Source organism: Lissotriton helveticus, chromosome 6 (assembly GCF_964261635.1).
Source record: "Lissotriton helveticus chromosome 6, aLisHel1.1, whole genome shotgun sequence".
In the NCBI taxonomy this organism is placed as follows: domain Eukaryota; kingdom Metazoa; phylum Chordata; class Amphibia; order Caudata; family Salamandridae; genus Lissotriton; species Lissotriton helveticus.
The window spans coordinates 1108430110-1108454664 of NC_136067.1; positions in this window are offsets into that span (position 1 = coordinate 1108430110).

Here is a 24555-nt window from a genome sequence, read left to right on the forward strand (position 1 = left end):
CGTTGCTGTAGTTGAGTCTACTAGTGACCATGGCTTTCTTGAGTGACGGTCTTTCTGTGTTCGAGGGGGATCCATTTGAAGGTCTTGCGCAGGAGGTGGAGGGTGTGGAAGCAGGAGGATGAGATGGCGTTGATCTGGCGGTCCATTTTGAGTTTGGAGTCCAGAATGATTCCCAGGTTGTGTGAGTGGTCCGTGGGGGTGGGCGGGCTTCTGAGGGCGGTGGTCAACCAGGTGTCATTCCAGGCATCGGGTGTGGGCCCTTGATGAGTACTTCTGTTTTGTTGGTGTTTAGTTGAAGGCAGTTGTTTTTGTTGAGTCCGTAGGTTCTGACGATGGGGGCAAGCGGAGCCATGTAGACGTTGAAGAGAATAGGGCTGATCCCTGGGGGATTCCACAGGTGGTTGGTGTAGGGTCCGAGAGGAAAGGGGGGAGTCTGACCCTCTGCGTTCTGCCAGAGAGGAAGGAGCAGATCCACTCAAGGGCCATGTCTTGAACCCCTGGGTCGGGGAGTCTGTGTATTAGGGTGCGGTGAGAGACTGTGTCGAACACCGCTGAGAGGTCGAGGAGGATGAGGGCTGCTGTTTCTCCTTTGTCTAGTAGGGTGCGGATGTCGTCCGTTGGGGCGAGGATGGCTGTTTCCATGCTGTGGGTTTTTTCTGAGTGTTACAGCAAATGATGGATGGAATTTTTTTATTTTTTTTAACTCTTTTTTTATTAATCATGCTCAGGTCTCATACAATACATAGCAATGATCAGAAGAAACATAGAAAACATCAGTACATATCACTTTGAGCGGACACAGTAGTGACAGACTGTAGAGTAATTCAGACGGCATTAAACCATCCCGCCCGCTCAGCCCGGTATCTACGCCAGGGGCCCCACACCTTTTTCCATTTCTTGACACACCCTCTGGATTTATAGACGGTCTCCTCCGCCCTCTGGCACCAATCCAGGTCCCTGATCCATTGCTCCCACTGAGGGGGCGACCGCGCCCCCCAGTTGCGGGCAATGTTTTGCTTCGCCACTCCTGCGGCCGTAGCTAGCCATTCCTCATTATACCTGGACCAGTCAGTAGCCTCTCTTATCATTAACAGCAGCCACCTCGGATCCACCGGCACTGACGATCTCACCACTACCTCCATTGTTTGCTCAACTTTGGTCCAGTAAGGCACTATGTACTGACAGTCCCAGAGTATGTGGAAGAAGGTCCCCTCACCCTGGCAGCCCCTCACACACAACGGCGACAAGCACCTCCCCCAGGAGAACAATTGAGTGCGTGCATAATACACCCGGTGCAGTATTTTCAACTGCACTAGGCGAAACCTAATCCTAATCACAATTTCACGAGGGCGTTGCACTGCTTCCTGCCAATTGTTGTCTTCTAGGCAGCCAATATCCCCCTCCCATCTCTCCCTCAGAGTCACTAGGGGGTCAGGCATGTTATTAATAAGCTTGCGGTAGATGGTAGAGGTAGGCTTTTCCGGGATGGGATCAAGAAGGAGTATGTCCTCCAATGGAGAATATTCTGGGAGCACTGCGTCTGTGCTTATGCATGTTCGTAAGGCATGGGTGAGGCGCGTGTAGTGAAAGTGTTGGGAGTCATGGAGTTGGTACTCCTTTTGGAGGTAAAGGAAGGATCTAGGTGCGTTCCCCTTCCACACATCACCCAAATAGTCAATCCCTCTGAGCCTCCAGCCCTTAAAGCCAGTCAGTTTAGACACCTCAGTGAGCTGGTCACCAAACTAAAGTGGCGTCCTACCCGTCAGGGTGCCTGCCCAGCCCAGGAATTTATTAGCCTCCCTCCAACACTGAATCAACACCCCTGTATGTGACGGGAGGTCCTTACATTTCCTCCTCGTGTACAAGAGGGGCTCACAATTGCCCCCCGGCATAACATGCCTATCCACCTTGTAGGCTGGCTCTGACCTCTCCGTGTAGACCCAGTCATTAACCACCAGCAACTGTGAGGCCCAGTAATACAATTGAACGTCCGGGAGGGCCAGCCCCCCGTCATATACCCCCCTAGTCAGCTTACGCGCTGCTATTCTCGGGTTCCCCCGTCCCAAAGCAATGTCTGCACTGAGCAGGAGATGCGTTTAAACACCCCACCCGGGATCGGATAGGTCTAGTTTTGCAGGATATAAAGCAGTTGGGCAGTGCGAGCATCTTAAAAAGCGCAGCGCGCCCCATCAAGGACAGAGGCAAGGAGCGCCAGTGGGTGATGTCCGAGGCCAAGTGTGGCAGGTGGGGCTCCAGGTTCCTGGTGAAGAACTCCGCTCTGTCCCTTAGCACATAAACCCCCAGGTATTTAAACCCTTCAGTGACTATCGAAGCCGGGCATCACGAGGGGATCCTTGGGGGAGGGCCAGAGAAGGGGTAGATCAGCGATTTGGTCCAATTGATCTGATGGATGGAATTTTGACAATGCAAACATTCTCCCCCAGTCAAAAGATCTGGGTTATTTTGCACACTACACCACCCTAGTTCGGACCCAACCATATGCAAATCAGTCTTGACCCTGTGACTCATGGGAACAGTCCAGACCGAAGTGCCAGGCCAGCTCCTCCCTGGACCGGAAACAAGCATCCTTTCAGGGTATGTCACCCTTCTTCAGCCAGGCTAGCTTGAATCCAGTGGCACAGTGAATAAGGGACCCACGTCTGGGCATACCCATCCCACTTAGGGCGAAAGTGTCTTGACCCTGTGCCTTATGGGAACAATCCAAACCAAACTGCCAGGCCAGGTCCTCCCTGGACCGGAAACAAGCATCCTGGGACTGGTTTTAGGGTATGTCACCCTTCTTCAGCCAGGCTAGCTTGAATCCAGTGGCACAGTGAGCAAGGGACCCACGTCTAGGCATACCTATCCAACTTAGGGCAAAAAGTGTTACATCAAACAAATGATGGACGGAATGCTGACAATGCAAACGTTCTCCACCAGTCAAAAGATCTGGGTTAAATCCATAATTTATTTGCACACTACGTCACCCCAGTTTGGACCCAGCCATATGCAAATCAGTCTTGACCCTGTGTCTCATGGGAACAGTCCAGCCCGAACTGCCAGGTCAGGTCGTCCCTGGACCAGAAATAAGCTTCCCGGGACCGGTTTCAGTGTATGTAACCCTTCTTCAGCCAGGCTAGCTTGAATCCAGTGGCACAGTGAGCAAGGGACCCACGTCTGAGTATACCCATCCCACTTAGGGCGAAAAGTGTTACAGCAAACAAATGATGGACGGAATGCGATCATTGCCCCAGTGTTGGTGCACCATGTTGCACTCCACTACCTCCGCAGCGCTTGATGCTGCAATTACGTCACGTTATCCAGTTACGGTATCCAGTCTCCTTCAAGATCATGGATTTCTGATAAACTGGAAATAATCCCTTATTTAAAAACAGCAAAAGATTGAGATCATGTTCAGGACAGATTTGGGACAGGTCTAACTTCCAGGAGAAAGGGTCCAAAAACAGAAGTTACTTCTGTCTCAGATCATGAGTCGATCAACAGCTCTCATACCCTGGTACTTCAGGACTATATGGTAGCTGAACTATTGATAGTCTGATTAATACGTTTTCCGATTCATTCAGAATATGGCACAGGAATAGTCTTTCCAAAACCCCTAGCACTAAGGACTTTATCATGAGCTCAACATGCGAAACAAAGCCAGTTGGAGTGCAACTACCACTCAATCCACTGGGACGGATTTGAGTGAGATGCATTTCAGGTACAATCATTTCTACGACATATCACATGGATGATTAGTGGAAACCAAATCATCTTTAATATTTGAAAGGGGCACTCTAGGACAGGAGGAAAAAATGGATATATTTTAAAGGTTTATTTCAAAATTAAAATCTTATCATAATTCATGCAATATAAGTATTAACTATAATAATAAGAAACAGAATAGTAGCTGTGATATTTACAAGAAGTGTGAAAATCAGAAAACATTGCAACATATTGAATACATAATTTCATACAAATTTCACTCACATATCTAAAGGCAGCACCAAAAGAAAAGCCTAGAGTTTCAAAGATAATTCACATCTCCATACTCGCATTAAACAATACGAATACTAAAGAACAATTAGAACACTTCTCAATATAATAGTGTTGTCTAGTCTGCATTGAGTGATGAACCCACACAAGCGAAGACTGAGTGCGACTCCTTTTAACTTTTAGCAAAATAAGATGATATGCTTTAGCATTGCCTGCCTCATCTCTGGCATGAAGTTCTCTCTCTTTTCACTCTGATCCCAACTTACATAACACTATCTGGTCATTGTTGAATCCTGTAGAATAAATAATTAGCAGAAAGTGGACTACTTGCTTTAATTCTGTAAAACTGTGCTTGTTGAATAATAAAGATAAAAGAGAAATGCAATTTTCTGGGTTCATGAAACCTTGAGTCCAACTCAGCACCAATTATTTAGAAAGGAAAGATTCAGATTAAATACTGTGAATATATTCGAGCAGACTTGATTATCATGTTGCAAAGAACAATGGGCCAGATGTAAGTGGCCAAATACCGATCGCTAACGCTGAAATTTGCAGAATTTCAGCGTTTGCGGTCGGTGTTTGGCTGAGGGCAATGTAGGTGAGCTTAAACCTACTAGCAAAATAAGGAATCACAAAATTTGTGAATCCTTATTTTGCTCTTGCATTTAAAGAATTGCTAATTGCGATTCCTTAAATGCAATGTAGGTACCACAAAAGAAAGTGCACTTTAGGCTTAAGGATTCGCTAATCACCACCAACTTCAAGTTGGTGGTAATTAGCGATTTCCTGTAAAAAACGCACTTTTGTGCTTTTTTTAAAGTGCCATGTTGCACACATTCATGCCCTTAGGGCATGTATGTGCCCCACATGTGCACACATGCACATTTCAGGGGTGCAACTGGGTGTCCTTTTAACACCCTGGCACCCTTGAAATAGCTCCCGCTATTTGTGATTCTTTAATACGGAATCTCATATAGTGAATATCTTCCCTTTCATTACTATGGGCCTCCTAGCCCATAGGAATGAATGGGTAGATATTCCTTATTAAAGAATCTCACTTTGCGATTCGTTATTAAGGAATTTTAAGGAATCGCTAATATTTTAGCGATTCCTACCTACATTCAATTTAGCGAGTCCTTAATAGCGATTCGGTAAAAATCGCTATTAAGGACTCGCTAAATTGAATTTATCGTCATCTGGCCCAATGTCATTAGTAAATATGCATTCTAAGTTTGTCACTTGAGGCTAAATAATCAGCATATGCAGCGCACAAAGAGGAATATTGAACATTCATAACATAATGGAATCGGTTTCATCTGGGGTTTGTAGTCTGATGCGCTATCAGGTTCTGGGCTCCATGGAGGGATGATTAGAGGATTCAATTCCACTTCTTCCATGCATATGATGTGTGTTGAATTGGTTGAGCCCTCCTCCGCAGATTACAGTAATAAAAGATGCCAGTGCCATGGGTGGAGAGCCAGAAGGGAGCTCTTCACTCCTCCAACTGGAGGAAACTATCTGCTGTGTTCAAAGATCTGCACTCCTTTCAATCCCATCTGAAAATCTATGGTGTTTTTATTCGGATGTACAATACTATCTGTCTGGCCTATATAAACCATCTGAGTGGTACATAATCTAGGGGTCTTGTCAAACACTTCTTCAGGATAGGCTATTGACAGAATCTCATGTAACATCTGTTTCGGCAGGACATATCAATGATATGGACAATTCTCAAGCAGATTTCCTAAACAGGTATTTTCCATTTTTGTCAGAACTTTTATTTGTCTCCCCAGGTCTGCTCATGTATTAAACCTGTTTGCTTCACAGCAGAATTCCTTCTTATCTCATCATTGCCCTCCACTGTCTGCTTCTCTCTAGAAAGTCAGGCTAACAGTTTTTCAGTTAAGAGGTTTTAGTTTCAACACTTTCGCTTTTCCAGTGATGTGTCACCCGTGATCCAGGAATTCTTGTAGAAAATGTTACTGTTAAGGCTTACAATCATCACTGGTCCACCTTTCAGATTTAGTGCAAGGATAGAGTGGTAGGTTCTTGGGACTATCCAGACAGTTTGTTTCTTCAGTTTCAGCTAGACAGTTCAACAATTGTCTGGCAATTTCAATTTTCAAGGTTTAATGAGCAGCTATCAGAGTCTTCAAAGACCCTGAAGAGGTTTTAAAATGCTACGGTGTTCTGCTTTTAGGATGGTTATGGTGTGTGCAGTGGCTAGACCTGTTTCCAGGTTTTTGATCCACTAAGGCTCTTCCTTTAGTTTTCAGGACATTAAGGCATTTTCCTTTGAGTTGCCAGAAGAGGTTCCCTGAAAAAATCTTTCTTTCCAAATTTAGAATCATTACATCTGCTAAGCAGCTAGAAGAGTTTCTTGGTTTGGATTCTTCTTTCCTGGAGACTTTGTTCAGACAGATTTGTTCTGAGGTTGGGTCATAATTTTGTTCCTATCTAGAACAGGAGATGTCTCTCCCTTCCATCCACCCCAATCCTTCTTTGAAGTAAGAGCCAACTCTCCATAAATTAGACTTTCTATTTAGCCAAATTGAATGGCAGAGTTTTGTTGTTGTGATAGCTTTGGTTCCGCATGAAAATGTCTGTTACAGGTTTCTGCTCTCAGTATACGTAGAAGAGTTAGTCTTCGCTTGTGGTATTCAGGCAAATCAACAAGAGGAATGCCAGATTATTATGCAGAGGCTCAGGGTGGGGGGGGGGGGGGTGCTGAGCTTGACACATGTAAGGCTGCCTCCTAGGCTGTATCCTCCACATTTGTGTTCCATTACCTGCTTTAAGCAGGAGTTGGTGAACAGCTGCAGTTTGGATCCAGGATTCTATGTCCTTAGACTTTGAATTTTTATATATATATATATTTTATTATAATTTTTATTAGCTTTTCAAATATTTACATTAACAACAGGGAGCCAATTTACTGTGTCACAGGTTATTACTACGAAATGCATGATGAATCAAACCCTCCTCACCTCCCCCGTTTCAGATCATCACATATAAAGAAAAAGAGAATTCCATACGATATTGCATTAGTGGCAGTTACTATGGGTCAGTGGACTATATTCATTTTAAGTCTGGAGGGAGTTAATTGGAGTCAGTCTTTTCACTCTGAGAAGTCTCTGTAACGTCTGTAACAAGTTTTCACTGTGTCTCTAAGCTATGGGGGTAACTTATCTGGCGACGTCAATAGTTCTGTAAACACTGCTGCCCAAGCCTTCGTGTTGTCCTCCAACTTTTCATCCCTGCACATCTGTTTTCATGTAACACCCCTCAGCATTTATCCATTCAACCAAGTCTCCTAACCAGTCTTCAATTGACGGGTGTCTAGGGGACAACCACCCCATCTTAATTCTGCATTTAGCCACGAGCAGCCCCAGGATAAAGGAATTTCCTGCTTAATTTTTTTTCTTACAGAAAGGGATATGCCCCAACAGGCACTGGCCTATCTCGCTGGGAATCTCCCACTCCATGACAGAGTTGAGCTTGAGTATGAATGACGGATTGCCAGAATCCATCTATGTTAGGGCATCTCCATAACATGCAAAAAATCAGCAACCTGTCCCCTGCACCTGGGGCAATCCGCCAACTGATCCGGGTTTATGGCCTGCAGCCTACTAGGAGCTACATATAGCAGATGGATCACATTGTACTGTAGTAGTTTGAACCGCGCATTGGTTGAAGTAGTCTTAACCACTGTTCCCTAAAACGTGCGTGGGTACGCGTGCGCGCACTGAAGTCACCCAGAGCGTGCAGTGTCCCAATTGTATCGCGCACACACAACACAGCCCGCAAGACCGATCGCGCCACCGCTTTTAGAAACGCGAGCGGCACAAAAAATGGTAATTTCCTGGTTGCAGGAGGCAGAGCTGGAGACGACGGTGAAGAGGACACGTCAGGAAAGTGTCTCCCTTATGTCCTGTATGGTTAGGGAGGGCATTTTTTTCTTAATAGTGCATGGCTGCGGGGCAGCTTGTAGGTCTTTATGAAAATATTAATGTTAATCACAGTGCCGTCATGTGCTGCAATTAATATGAATACTTTTATAAAGGCCCACAATCTGCCCCGCAGCCGTGAACTATTAGGAAAAGGAATCTAAAGCGCGACGTGTTCTTTCAGATGATTCTGAAAGAACACGTCACATTTGACTCTGCATTCCTTTGCTAATACTGGGCATCTGTGGGGCTAAATGTGGGCCTTTGAAATAGTTTTCATGCTAATTACAGTGCACATGGGCACTGCAATTAACAAGAATACTATCTCAAAGGCCCATATTCCGCTCCGCACTATCAGCAAAAGGAATTCAGAGTCATACACCACGTGTGCTTTCAGAATCATACGAAAGCACATATTAATTTGACCCTGCAGTTCTTTAACTAATAGTGGGCAGCTGCGGGGCTGAATGTGGGCCTTTGAAATAGTGTTCTTTTTAATTGGAGTGCTGGTGTGCACTTCAATTAACAAGATTACTATCTCAAAGGCCCACCTTCAGCCACGCACTATTAGCAAACATGAGGGGGTTACTTGACCTACCATGCCCTGTAAAGAGGGAGGGGTGGACTGGCAGTACTGCCCTCCTTGATGACCCTTCTCTGGCTCACAAGGCCCAAGACCCTTTGCATCCACTGACACCCCTCAGTCCTACTGCCAGCGCTCCCTCTCAGACCCCCCTACAGATCCCCGGGGACCGCCCACCTCCCGCTCCAAGGGAAGCTCAGAGCATGGCCCCAGTTTGTGGTGAAGCAACATATAAAATCACAGGTTGTATGAGGGGTGGGCAGGTTAGTTCCAGGTGTGAGGGGATGGGCAGGCTGGTTCCAGGTGTGAGGGGATGGGCAGGCTGGTTCCAGGTGCGAGGGGATGGGCAGGCTGGTTGCAGGTGCGAGGGGATGGGCAGGTTGGTTGCAGGTGTGAGGGGATGGTGCGAGGGGATGGGCAGGCTGGTTGCAGGTGCAAGGGGAGGGTCAGGCTGGTTGCAGGTGCGAGGGGATGGTCAGGCTGGTTGCAGGTGCAAGGGGATGGTCAGGCTGGTTGCAGGTGTGAGGGGATGGGCAGGCTGGTTGCAGGTGCGAGGGGATGGGCAGGCTGGTTGCAGGTGCGAGGGGGTGGGCAGGTTGGTTCCAGGTGCAAGGGGGTGGGCAGACTGGTTCCAGGTGCGAGGGGATGGGCATGCTGGTTCCAGGTGCAAAGGGACGGCCAGACTGGTTGCAGGTGCGAGGGGATGGGCAAGCTGGTTGCAGGTGTGAGGGGATGGGCAGGCTGGTTGCAGGTGCGAGGAGATGGTGCAAGGGGGAGGTAGATGGACTGTGTTCCTGTAGGAAGTGTGGGCAGGCCGGCTTCCATCTGTTGTGTTGAAAGCTCTGGTAGAGACGCCCCCCAGGTGGTCATGTATTGCTTTGATCTCAACGAGCTCCAAGCACACTCACCCGCCTGCCCCAGAATACAAACCCTCACCTTGTAAAGGAATTCACTCAGTTTTTGTCGGAAGAAACCCTCCTGAAATTCCAGCCTCTGCTATGGGAGGTGGTGTGTGTGTGGGGGAGGGGCTAGTGTGTGGGTGGGTGGGGGTATCAGCACTCTGACCACAAATACAAAACATGAAGTCTTCACTGGTCCCAAAGTGACCTGAATGTCAACCTTGAGCTGTACTGAGGGGTTCTAGTAATTGCCAGCCGGGGGATGTGTTTGCAATGAGACGGCATTGGAGGCAGCCGAAAACAGCCAGACGCCAGCATAAGAGCAGAGGGTGCCTGGAGGGGTTCTGCTGATGCCACTGGTAGGGAAGATGGGCTGTGGGGATCAAGGTTTAAAATATAGGAAGACAATACAATATTCACCAGTGCAGGAATAATGTTAAATACTGTTAAATGTTGTCTCTGCTTCAGGTATAGGAATGTTACTGCAAAAGGTCAAAGGGAGCACCCCTCGCATGTTAAAGTCTTTGTTCGCTCTCCACGGGAGGGCGCACAGAGCCAGTGACTGGTAGCCCTGTCCTCTGGCTTCACCGGTGTACAACTGGGTCACTGATCACCCCACTAAAGAGCTAGCTGGATCAATAACAATCGTACACTTCTGATTAGATATAGATTAGGCTGAAGTTGGGAATGTTTTCAACTCCAAGGCACATTTTTTCTCTAAGAACCATGAGCTTAAGTATGCATATTTATTAAAAGCATGCATCTTAAAAGCGAGCACACTTACCAACAAGCACCGACGCGCCTATTTTACCAGAGCTTGGCCCTCTTTCAAATCATAGAAACCAGAGTCCTCCTGGCCACAACGGCTGACTCCCTCTGCAAACTTGCCACCCTGACTGCATTCAGACTCAGCAGCTGCACAGTGCATGCTCTGGACTCCAGCGGCCGCCGCGGGTCCGTGGGGTTGGGTCTTGGCAGTAGTAGGGATCATTCATGATTATGTTTAAATTACTGCGCTACGGTGTAAGCACTGCCCTGGCATTGCCATGTCCTGAGTAATGCCACACGCGGCCATGAGGATTACTTCCTATTCTAACTAATACATTGTAGCCAGCAGCCCTCAAAGCCTACCAGGAGCAGCGCTCTCACACAGGCGTGCTGCCACTCCAGTTTCAGTATAGCTGCATTATGGCTTGACAGCTGAGGCAGGTGCTATGCCTATTGTGTGTGAATTTGCATTTCAGTGCGGACCACCACACTGAAATGCTTTAGCCTAACACCTGATGCGTGGTACTTGGTCACTGGTACTAGGCAGCAAATAAATGGTGTGAACCTTTTATCGCTCACAGATGTACAGATTCAAGAAGAATCAAAATTAAGCAAAACAAACTAATATGAACAGAGAACTACATTAAATGACAATAGAATCTTTCCTTTCTGAAATCCGCCACTCTTTCAACCTTTTCCATTTTAATGGGATCAAGCACAACAAATACACTTTCCTGATAGTGACTCGGGACAGAATTGTGTCAAAGGTAATTTGCTGTATTATTGCTTGAAAGGGTGTGCTGGGTCAGTATCCTTTTAATTACTACACACTCCTTTGGCATTGCAAGACAATGCGCGGGGCAGTATTGGAACACGGTTTTATGCAACTCCATGTTTAAACTCAGTAGTTTCAGGAGCAGGAAAATAAGAAAAGGCGCCGGGGTCATTGTGAGGCTAGACCCAGTGCTTGCACTTTGTGTATTTAAAGGCTTCTCCAAGCCGCCCACAGCCAGATTCATCTAGTGCCATATCCACATGTATTGTATGTATGTGATCTGGTATAGGCTCCCAACATTTTCCCACACTATGAACAGGGCTCGAGTTGAGGATCTTTAGTAAAATTTAAGGTACCATTGTTGGAGCCCTATGCTTTTCTAAACCCGAAGTGTACTTGCCTGTGTAACCAATTCATGTCATGTCGTGTGCATCTAAATTGAACACCTGCCTTTAGACCCATCATGTGGTGCTACAGGTGTGGAAATGCACCGGCCTTTAATTTTTTTTAACAAAAACTTGGGAGTGTTGTTTAGCGCTGCACCCACACGCGCAGTCTGGTTCCCAGCGCACATAGCCTGGGCTACAGTGCACAGAGACATTACACTGCCGTACAAAGAGGAAACAAATTAGAGGGAACATTGGTCTTAACCCCCAAGTACATCCGCCTAAATTAAGGAAAGTGATGATTAAGTGACTTCTGGGGCTAGATTCCTTGTTCTATTCAGTGGCCTAACAATAGCCCCTGCAGCCCCTGCGGTGCGGGGAGGACCCCGAGCACCAGGGGGACACCTCTGGCACTGTACGCATGTGGCAATCTACTGACCTGACAGCTCCTGACCGGATCTGAAAGCATGGGGGCCCCTCTCCATGCACTTTGCAGGGCCCCTCAAGTTTCTTTATGCCACTGGTCCTATTCCTTTAATTTCCTTAACGTCCTGGTGTTTTTTTAGATGTTGCCGTCGACGGGGAAGCAGGCTCGTTACTTACATGACGCATGCAGACATCTAGCCTGGTTTTGAGTAACATCTCCGTTTGTAAAACATATATTACAGGTTAAGAGGAAGGGGTACAAACACGTAATGTAAGCCTGTCATGGAGAGGCCTGTACCAGAGGCTCAGTGCCTTATGGTGTAAGGAATGGGAGAAGATGGCCCCACATGTAATGCAGAATACGGGTAAATAATCGGACCATTTACCCCAGTTTCTACATTAAGAGCTACAGAGCTCAGTGTGTTTTATTTATACTCAGTTCTTCTGGGTGGCAAAATGCACTTTCCTGATATAAATGCAAGCCAAACATTGCATAACAGCATTAATCCATCCGGGTATGGCCGTCAATTCAGGCCACTGCTTCCACAAGAAGTTTGAACTGTAAAGGATAAAAAAAGAGCGACCATATGTTTAAAAACACTGGGCAGAGTCCCCGATCACTCACAAAACCCTTATCTTCTTGGCGATAAGTGATCAAAGTATTAGGGGCAGGTAAAGCAAAAGCTGTGCAGAATAGAGTTGCCTCCAGTCCTCTAGAGAAGGAAGCTGTCAAATTCAAGCCCTATCCTGGAGGAAATGTGAGCAAAATCAAAAAGGCAGTGAGAACCAAGGGGTCCATTAGGATGGCGGGCGGACATCCCCGTGCAAAACGGGACCGCCCGCCATCGGAGCAGCGGTCCCGCCTTGGCCATTAGGATGCGCCCGCCACACTTGCGGGCGCATCCTGTATTTTTACCATTGCGGCGGGCAGTGCTGAAAATATTCACAAACTGTAACAATTAATGAATGTATTATTATGTATTGTTATATATGTAGTTTGATAATACATATATCTTCAAGGTACATGGATATGGAGTCAAATATTGAATCTATACTTATCTAAATGTACTTACCTTTACAATGTTTTGTTGCTCGAGATTCAGAATACAATATTTTGTTGTTACCAACAATATTCTGCCATTCAACCCCTACATGTACTAGCTTCATCCCTTGACCAACACAACCCCATTGTACAAATCTATTGGGTCCAATTACTGATTGGGAAGTTTGAGGGTGGTACCACAACGTTCGCCTTTTTCTCTCCGAGCCAGAAAGATTTTGCATATTTAGATTTTTTAAGATTTGTTAAATCAGGGCTTCTTCTATTTGTCATATGTTAGCATTCAGTAATAGGTACAATGAGAGGAAGAAACTTCATCCACAGTGCATCACATTCCTGGAATGACCTACCTATTCATTTAAAAACAATGAAAAATCTCTTGGTTTTTAGGAAAGCCTTAAAAACCTGCCTTTTTAATTCCATTCAAAGTGTTTCTGCTGATGCTGACAAAGTTAGTAGGTCTATTACGAGCTAACGCCAAGACAACTCTGGGTAATCGTTGCACTTTACAAAATAAATTAACCAGGCGGATTCTCTACAGTCTGCAGAGTGAGCATCGTGGGTGGTTTATCTTCTCACGATTTGAAATTGGGGCTGTCCCGAAAGTGCATCCTTGAAAAACAAACATGATTCATTTCAGTCTTTCAAATGCAATCTTGGTGTTGCCCTTTCACTTCAGAGGAGGAGCCAGTCTGGCAGCAGCATCTGGTGGGTGACACACAGACAGGATGCCAGTGATATTTGCATGTAACCTGAAGGCTCTTAAGAAGACTTTCATGCTTCTGAGCTCATCAACCACGCCATTTTCTTCTGATTCAAGTCTCTTGCCTACAACTCTGTCTTACTCTTTCTCACTCCTGGAAGTTGATCTTGGAGTCTTTGATAGGCCATGAAGGCACCATTGAACAGCAGCACTTTTGCCCTTACACCTCTCTGCCTTAGAAAGACCTTTTGGTTATCCAAGTGGAATTTCAGTGGAGTGCTGTGTTTTGTATTAGGGAATATGCACCAGAGAAATCAATAAAACTGTTCCATGGTTTTTGTGAAATAAGGGAAAAAGCCTGATTCAGCAGTCCAAATCCTTCAGAACTTTTATGCCGGGAACACAGTGGGGCTCATGCCAGAGATCAGTGCTGATCAGAGACATCTAGAAACTCCAAGTCAGTCTGGCCACACTGGGTGCAGCACATTGCGCTGATGGGTATGGCTCGAAGGAGAAAGAAGCGGTAGGCAGTCTACATCTTCGCTCAGTGGGCTGTCACAATCGCTCCTTGCCTCCCTGCATGCTTGTCCATGGCCCCACATACACAGCCTTCTTCTGGGGAATGGATGGGTGCATCACTGTCCATCCGCAGGAACCATGGTCCTTGGTGGGCAGGAGTTGAAAGTCTACTCTTAGCAATGCTTCCTAGATTGAAGTTCCTCACAGCAGCATGTTTAATGAGGGTCTCTAGAATCTAGCAAGTCTCACTCTTGCTTTCAAGTTGCAGAAGCAAGACTTTTCCTCAGTCCTGGAGAATATTTTCTACTTCTGGGCAGGATCTAGCTAAGCTCTATGATTCACAGCTGCCAGGGATTTTAAGATACAAGTCATCGTACATACGCTCTGTCACTCATCCTTAAAGGAGCCACATGTTTATCAGATTCCCTTAGTTGGTTTTGTGAGTACGTAAGAATGGTCTAAACAACCTTCCAGGGACACCGTGCTCTGTAGAAAGCCAGGGTTCCCAGGATCACGCCAGGGTGTCCTTGAGCAGACCCTGACAGTGCAGCAGAGGCTGCGTATTTTATGCATGCATTTATTTATTTAGTATACTTATATTTTTAGGCAGGTATATATCACCACTGGGACCATAGAAGTACAATGTCTTTAAGTCACCGTCTGATGTACAGTTTCACTTTGTGTTAAAAAGGCACCTGGTTCACTGATAGAATGTCGACCCCCAAAATATCCCCATGCACAAATATTGAGTTATAAATATCGATGTCAAAAATATCGACATCCTATCCTATATTTATAATGGTAAGTACAAAAATATCAAGAAAAATATTTATGTAAAAAATATAGTTGTCCAAAATATCGATTTTAATATATGTATAAAAAAGAATATTAAATATATTAAATAATAAAATTAACTTTAAAAAAATAAATAAGATTTAATATACATTTTAACAAATATAACAAATAAATGCAATTAAAGTGAGTGCAAATGTAGGGAAAGTGTTGGATAGCGGAGGGGTAAAAAGTATTATTCCCATTCCATTGAGTGCAACAGTAGGGAAAGTGTTGGATAGTGGAGGGGTAAAAATTACTATTCCTACTCAAGTGAATGCAACAGTAGGGTAAGTGTTGGATAGCGGAGGGGTAAAAAATACTTTTCCCAATCCAGTGAGTGCAACAGTAGGGCAAGTGTTGGATAGCAGAGGGGTAAAAATTACTATTCCCACCACAGTTAGTGCAACAGTAGGGAAACGGTTGGAGAGCGGAGGAATACAAATGACTATTCCCACTCCAGTGAGTGCAACAGTAGGGAAAGTATTGGATAGCAGAGGGGTAAAAATTACTATTCCTACTCCAGTGAGTGCAACAGTAGGGAAAGTGTTGGATAGCGGAGGGGTAAACAATACTATTCCCACTCTAGTGAGTGCAACAGTAGGGAAAATGTTGGATAGAGGAGGGGTAGAAATTACTATTCCCACTCCAGTGAGTGCAACAGTAGGGAAACTATTGGATAGCGGAGGGGTACAAATTACCATTCTACTCCAGTGAGTACCACAGTAGGGAAAGTTTTGGATAGCGGAGAGGTAAAAATTACTCTTCCCACTCCAGTTAGTGCAACAGTAGGGAAAGTGTTGGATAGCGGAGGGGTAAAAATGACTATTCCCACTCCAGTGAGTGCAACAGTAGGGAAAGTGTTGGATAGCGGAGGGGTAAAAAAATACTATTCCCACTCCGGTGAATGCAACAGTAGGGAAAGAGTTGGCTAGCGGAGGAATACAAATGACTATTCCCACTCCAGTGAGTGCAACAGTTGGGAAAGTAATGGATAGCAGAGGGGTAAAAATTACTATTCCCACTCCAGTGAGTGCAACAGTAGGGAAAGTGTTGGATAGCGGAGGGGTAAACAATACTATTCCCTCTCTAGTGAGTGCAACAATAGGGAAAATGGTGGATAGCAAAGGGGTAAAAATTACTATTCCCACTCCAGTGAGTGCAAAAGTAGGGAAAGTGTTGGATAGCTGAGGGGTAAAAATTACTATTCCCACTCCAGTGAGTGCAAGAGTAGGGAAAGTGTTGGATAGCGGAGGGGTAAACAATACTATTCCCTCTCTAGTGAGTGCAACAGTAGGGAAAATGTTGGATAGCGGAGGGGTAAAAATTACTATTCCCACTCCAGTGAGTGCAACAGTAGGGAAAGTGTTGGATAGCTGAGGGATACAAATGACTATTCCCACTCCAGTGAGTGCAACAGTAGGGAAAGTGTTGGTTAGAGCTGAGTTAAAAAATATTATTCCCACTCCAGTAAATGTAACAGTAGGGAAAGTGTTGGATAGCAGAGGGATTAAAATAAATATTCCCACTGCAGTGAGTGCAACAGTAGGGAAAGTGTTGGATAGCAGAGGGGTGAAAATGACTATTCCCACTCCACTGAGAGCAACAGTAGGGAAAGTGTTGGATAGCGGAGGGGTAAAAATTAATATTACCACTCCAGTCAGTTAAAATTAAATAAATATTTTTAAAAATCTAAAAAATAGAAGCATATTATAATGTTAAATAGATATGACAAATACCTATAAATATAATATTAAATACATTTAAAAATAAATTATTTATATCAAAAACATTGATTATTATATAAATGTAATCTTTTTTATTTCCTATTCTATAACACCGCGCAATGTACAACACACATCTAAATTTTAAAAACATATGCCTCCATTATTAACATAATTAACTATCAATTAAAGAAACATTATTAATTAAAAAACAATTTTAAACAGATAAAAATTAATTTACTCCCCAAATGTTACCTCTATAAAATCAAAACTCACACACAACACAAATACAAAATTACCCTCAATAATTATCAAATGATGAATTAAAAGTAATGATCAACTAATTATTAATTAATTAAACATAAATTACTTTCCACCCTCTACCCCTATAAACCCCACAACCCACACCTAAAAATATTTACACAATTTCCATAATTAATTTTAAAATAATAAATTAATATCACTTAACAACTACTTAATGTTTAATAAAAAAACAATTAACTCCCCACCCTTTATCACTATAAACCGCAATACTCACATCTAAAATTAATTACACAATTGCCATATTTAAATTTTAATTAATTAATTAGCATTAATTAACAAATAATTATTAATTAAAAATAAATTATGTCCCACCTTATAACCCTATAAACCCCAAAACCCGCTCCTAAAATAAATGACACAATTAACATGTTTAATTACCAATTAATTAATTAAAAATATGAAGAGTACTATTAAATCTAAATTAAATAAATATTAACAAATTTTAAGAAATCGGTAATTTATGATAATGAAATTACTTCCCACCCTTCCCTATAAACCCCACACTCACATCTAAAAAACTAACATGATTACCATAATTAATTACCAATTAATTTATATTAATTAACTAATTATTTAATAATAAATTACTTCCCACAACTAACACTATAAAATTTAAATTAAATAACTATTACTAAGTAAAAAATAATCATTATTTATTATAATTAAATTACTTCCCACCCTATTCTCCTATAAACCCACAATACGCTACGAAACGAAAAAATGCAAAATGTAATTAAAATTAAATTGATAACCACTAAAAACGTAACACATATATTAGAAAACAAGAACAATACTAAAATGCATAACACTAATTAAAATATCGATATTTTAAACAACTGTATTTTTGCAAGCAATATTAATGACTTCGATATTTTTTAAAACGATATTTATTACCTTAAAGTCGATATTCTTGACCACGATATTCTTGCTGTCGATATTTCTGTGTCACAATATTTCCAACTCGATATTCTTTCTGCATACCAAGGCACCCATAGTCCCGGTCTGCACCTACACAACGAAACTGGGTAAGCTCCCGGTCCAATCCAGGCCTCTGCACACTATTCAATCAGTTAATCAATCAATCATTTGTAGAGCGCACTAGTCACCCTTAAGGGTCTCAGGGTGCGGGGGGGTGCTGCTACTGCTACTGCTACTGCTCGAACATTTAGGTGTTGAAGGTGAGCAGGTCCTGGGTCTGTCGCAGGTGGATGGGGAGGGTGTTCCATGTCTTGGCAGCAAGGTGGGAGAATGATCTGCCGCCGGTGGTCATTCTGTGGATGCGAGGAACGGTGGGGAGGGCGAGGTCAGTGGAGCGAAGCTGGTGGTTCAGGGTGTAGAAGGTGAGTCATTTGTTGAGGTGGATCAGGGTGTAGAAGATGAGTCGTTTGTTGAGGTATAGGGGTCTGGCATTGTGAAGTGCTTTGTGAGCGTGGGTAAGGAGCTTGAAGGTGATCCTCTTGTTGATGGGGAGCCAGTGAAAGTCATTCAGGTGGGCTGTGATGTGGCTGTGGCAGGGGATGTCGATGATGAGGCATGCAGAGGCGTTCTGTATGCATCATAGTTTTTTCTGGAGTCTGGCTGTGGTTCCCGCGTAGAAGGTGTTGCCGTAGTCCAGTCTGCTTCTGACGAGGGCCTGGGTGACCGTCCTTCTGGTTCCCGTGGAGATCCATCAGTTGATCTTGCGAAGCATGCAGAGGGTGTTGAAGCAGGAAGAAGAGATGGCATTGACTTGCTCGTTCATTGGTAGTGATGAGTCCAGGATGGACCCCAGGTTGCGTGCGTGGTCAGTGGGTGTCGGCGCAGCTCCCAGCGTGGCCTGTCACCAGGAGTCGTCCCAGGCAGAGGGGATGGAGCCGAGGATTAGGACCTCCGTCTTGTCCGAGTTCAGTTTCAGGCGACTGTTCTTCATCCATTTGGCAACGGCCTTTATTCCTCCGTGGAGATTGGTGTTTGGCGGTGGCGAGGTCCTTGGTGAGGGAGAGGATCAGCTGGGTGTCGTCGGTGTATGAGACAATGTTGAGGTTGTGTGATCGGACGATGTTGGTGAGCGGTGCTATGTAGACGTTGAAAAGGGTCGGGATGAGGAATGATCCTTGGGGTACGCCGCAGGTGATCTTGGTGGCTTTGTATCCGAATGGAGGTAGGCGGACTCTCTCGGTTCTGCCGGTGAGGAAGGAGGTGTTCCAGTCCAGGGCTTTGTTGTGAAGGCATGTGTGTAGGGTGTGGTGGCAGACCGTGTCTAAGGTGGCTGAGAGGTCCTGAAGGATGAGGGCCGCGGTTTCGCCGTTGTCCAGCAGGGTCCTGATGTCATCAGTGGTGCAGATGAGAGCGGTTTCGGTGCTGTGGTTGCTGCGGAATCTGGATTGGGATGAGTCCAGGGTGTTGTTCTCCTCAAGGAAGCAGGTCAGTTGCCTGTTGACAATCACTATTAAGAATATGGGAGTATGAGTTCTCAATCCAGGCTTGTGAGTTAGTGAATTTGGTTGGGGGCAGCCAACCTTTGAGGGTGCATCACTTTGACTTCATGAGATATGTTATATTAGGGGGACCGATTATATGTACATTGAAGTACAATTATGTAGTGAGTTTGCCCAACAATGTTGCTTGATAGTTCTCTATCCGCTATGAGACAGTACTGCAGAAGACTTAATTACACACTATGGGTTGTATCACATCAAGTGAAAACTGCAAATGTTAATTTAAGACACTTTACCTGCCATAGCTTTAGGTTGACTAATGTCTTAAATAGTTGAAGAGCTCTACCACTGCTCTTTTATCACCTTCAACAGTGGTAAATGGTGGCTTGTCACAGACGCTTTAAAGGAAAGTGCTACATTTGGCTAGAAATGTGGCAGCATTTTTGACACATCTAAAGTAAACAACTGAACATAACATAAGAGCATACATAACGCAACTAAATCAAGCGAAACATAAAAGTAAGCATGCAACACAACAAAGCAGTCACAAAAGAATGTTTAACACAACAATCGTTGTACAGCACACACATATGACATTGTAATAATACAGAAAAACAATACAGCAGCACCACAAAAACAACATAAGTCATCACCACCACAATAAAAGGACACACAACAAATTTGCCCAAAAATTCTTGTCACACATTAACACATCCAGAAACCTCCTTTCATGTAACAGTTGCAAAAGGTGATTGCACCAAACACTGCCTTAACCTACCACCAAAGACATAAATAAGAGCCAGGCAAAAATGCTTTATGATCATTCTAATGAAATAATAGTAGCCAAGCTTACTTCCTTTTTTCTCCCAGTTGCTTACATTTAAACCAGCATGCAGAAAAGAAAATCCTATTCAAAATAACAGTGCCTTTTAATAGTCCAAACTGATACCATTTGATAATTCACATTTTAAGTCACAAACTTATTTCTGTGATCGAACTAGGTAAACAGTATTGTTTTTGTTAGACCTTTGTCTATTTACAAATTCCAAAATTCTAAATCTTTTTAGGTCATATTTCTATAATATTATAGTTGGTGCAGTTGATCCAAGTCAATATTTATTTAAGCTATAAAATATGTTTTTGAATGAAAACCAGTGAACATCTTTCTGTGCTTACTATTGAGACCTGTTGCCATATTCAGGCCTGTTGTTTTACATACAACTGTGCAGTTTTGATCTTCAAAAGGCCATTATACCTACTATCAATGAAGAGTGATGTGAATGGTTATGTCATTGACCCCCAAAGATTACCTTTTTTATGTTTGGCCATGCTTCACGTTGAGAATATGGTAGGATAGGAGAGAAATCACATGTTGAGGAACTGGTGCGCTGTAGATCTCTTGAGATTTAGATGTGGGCGTAGGAGACTGCAATTTTGGCACCCTGAGATTTCACCTCACCAGAAAGCCGACAATTAGATGAATTGGAGATGGTGTTCAACTTCAATTTAATGAGGCAATGTGTCTCCTAGGTAAGGTGCTTTCCATCACATCACAAATATCAGGATTCAGTCAATTAGGTAAAGGTCTCACTCAATAACTGAGTTCTAGATCAGTGTAATACTTAAAGGGTTTAGTAAAAAAATTAAAATTGACCATACAAAGTCAATGCCTTAAAGAGTGTCAGGAAATAGGGCATTAAGGCGAAGTGCAAAACCAAAATTATTCTAAGTTCAAGTGGGCAGAAAAATCAAAAGAAAAATGGACAGCATATCGGGCAGCATCTAAGTCTCCAGATAGTTCTTCAGGCTCACCCTCAACATTGAGGGGTTTATAACAGTGTTCTCGCATGTGAAATCAGTAAAACTGCAGAATCATTGTGGTAAGATCAAATGTGGTACTTTCACAACAAACCAGAGCATAGTTTCACTGAAGGTCATATTGCCATAACATTTAAGCACTATCCCACTACATGAATAAATCTTCTGCCCACTCTATGGTAATGCCGTACGGAGATGGTGGAACAAACTAGATACATGAACAACAGTAATCTTTTATGAATGAATAGGTTAGAGTGAGCTACCAGAAGGACCTTAAATTATGTTTTAGTTAGGTGACTGAGCCGGAGAAAATGCATCGAGCCATATCTATAAGTGTTATCATAGCTCCTAATGTATCTAACACTATCTGCCCAAAACAACATTTTACTGTCCTCAAGCAGACAGCATCATTTATTCCACTCACATGATAAACTCTAGGATAAACAAGATATCAAGAACCCACCCAATTACATGGCAGAATGAAGTAAGCAGTCTTACCACACACGTAATAAATCCCTCATAATTAGATCTTCACCAATCAGAAATTCTCCATTAAGGACATCACTTCTCTCACACACTCTCTCACCCACATATTTAATTGACTTAACTCCTATAGATTCACAACACTCCATACAAAATTCTGCCTTTCTCTCATACTCCATTCGCAAATTTGAAGTCAACTTCGATAATATAAATTCTTCCTGAGCCTTAATCTTCTTTCTTACATTATCATCTTTACAATCTCTCATGACTTTCACTCTTTATTCATTGTTCTCCCTAACATATTCATGTTCTTCCTTATTTAAACTGCACACATACTACTGATTAGTCACTTTACGAAAACATAACATGGTCCGAGGATATACATACCATCCGTTTAGCCCAGTCCAATGATCCATTGACTGTATTTAAACCCTAAGCTGCAGCACAAATTCATTTTATGTCAACACTGATGTGATACCAATATCGTTGATAATTTCATGACACAGCAACATGCTCCATTTTAGTTTGTTTTACATGATGTGAAAACTGCGGGGGTCGTTACGATGGCGGGCGGGCTCGAGTCACCCGCCACTGTAGCAGCACGGCAGTCCCGCACGGCAGATTACGATGCGACCACCACTGTGGCGTTTGCATTGTGTATGGTTAACATTGTGGCGGGTACTGCTGACTGCAGCACCCACCGCAATGCTAAACATGCATGTCGTGCTTTTCACTGCACTACGTGGCAGGCACCACGCGGTGCCTGCCACACAATGCAGTGAAATGTAGGGGGGGCCATGGGTACCCCCACAGTGCACCACCCCCGATCACAAGGGGGGCCCGCAACAGGCCCTCAAATGCATTCTAATCCTGCCTTTCAATGGCAGTTTATCCGCCACGAAAAGGCTGGCTGCGGCCAGCATCGTAATTGGCAAACACCACCATTTTATGCTATCGGGACTGTCCGCCAGGCAATCAGAATGATTGCCTGTGGCAGATCTGCGCCCGCCACGGTTGCGGTATGATTTCCCTGCCATCCTAATCTGGGGGGAAGAAATAACATAGTTAAATGCCTTTTAAATATTTTAAATACCTGTATATCGTCTAACTTTCTTTCCCTTTACGACATTGTCATGGTTTTTATTAACGTAACAATAAAGCATTGATTGAGTACTGATTAGTGTTATTAGAAATGTGGTTAATTTGTGCCTCTGTATTAGGAAATTTACCATATTTTAACCCATCTTTAGCATCTTTGGAAACAGGACGTTCTTCCAGCAAGACATAGAAATCCAACAGATAATGTGATAGAACTCATGTTTATTAAAAATACTAACACACACATTGCAACCTGGACTGTAGAACATTGAAAAGTGCCAGTATATTCATCTTGGGAAACATCCTTTACAACAAAACTTTTACCACGCAGTGCTGTTACAACGCAAGTATTACAACAAAAACCTTTACAACGCATTACACTGGGGAGCGCTCTAGGATAGGGAATAGTTTTAATTTACTATCCAACACCTTCCCTAGTGTCCACGGGGACTGGAGTTGGAATAGTAAATTAAACTATTCACTATCCAGCACCCCCAAGTGTAATGCGTTGTAAAGGTTTGCGTTGTAATACTTGCGTTGTAACAGCATGCGTGGTAAAAGCATGCGTTGTAACGTCATACATCCATTGATCTTTTACCTGCAGAAGGAAGAAAAGTACACATAAAACAAACCTTGAGTCTCATAATATCCCCATACTCACCCAATGTTTCCGTATATAGGTTATCATTAAATCCACTAACTAAACTTTTTCTTACTGTTAATGTATTAAAAACAACATCATGAACTATTGTAGTTAATTTAGCTTCTGTGGAAACATACTCTATTGGAGAAGTGAGGCCCAACAATAATCCAATAAAAATGATTAGTATTGTTATCAGAGAATAAGCCAAACATTTAATGATATTCGCTATATACTATTTTCTATAGAGATCAAAAATAAAAAGGAACGTGAAACTCTAAAAATCAACTAAAATTTCCTTTCAAACAAAAATATACTTTTCTTCTTTTTCTTTCAAAGTAATAATGAAAAGTAAAAATCAAAATTACACTTTACAAAGTTTTTTTCAGATCTTTACTCCAGTTCTTACAGTTCATTTCTCATACTCTGGTTTCATCTGGATTCTTTCAAGCTTCAAAATTGATTTCACCACTGTTATGGTTCTTCTTCTGCAAGTTTGTTTTAAAAAATAAATTGGCAACAGTTTTTTGGACTGCGGATATCTGTATCTAACTCTCCTCTTCTTCTTCAAATACAGATGCTAAACACTCCTGTGCAGACGAATCATATTGCTTGTTTGGAATTCACTTTTTTACTGATCTCTTATCAACAGGCGACCCACTTTTACTGTTCTCTGAGTCGATTTTGATCACTTCAGGTTCTTCTTTCATTGAATTTAGTCTTTCATTCTGCCAATGCTTTCTTTTGTAGGTTCTCTAAACTGCCTTTGGTGTCTCAACTCTATCATCTTCACTTGCGACTTCTGCGGAACTTATTCACCGATGAAATTGAGCTTTGTTCAGCAACAACTTGATTCACTGTGAACTTCTTTCTTTCCCCGGGGCTTCTTGAGACTCAAATTTTCTACTGAAGCCTTTCACTGGTCGGATCAGAGAATACTTCTTTGTGCTGCCACTTGGGACTTTGTAGCAGCTCTTCACTCTGACCCTCAACTAGAAACTGGTCATTGCTACTGTTGCCTTCACCAGAGTATTCAGTCTCATCAGCAGCACCTTCTCCAACCTCACCAGTTTAAAATGTTCTTTACCCCCTTTGGATTGACGGTGCAAACTTTAGCTCAACTCTGTGAATCAGAGATCGCTGTCGGCACTTCTTCAT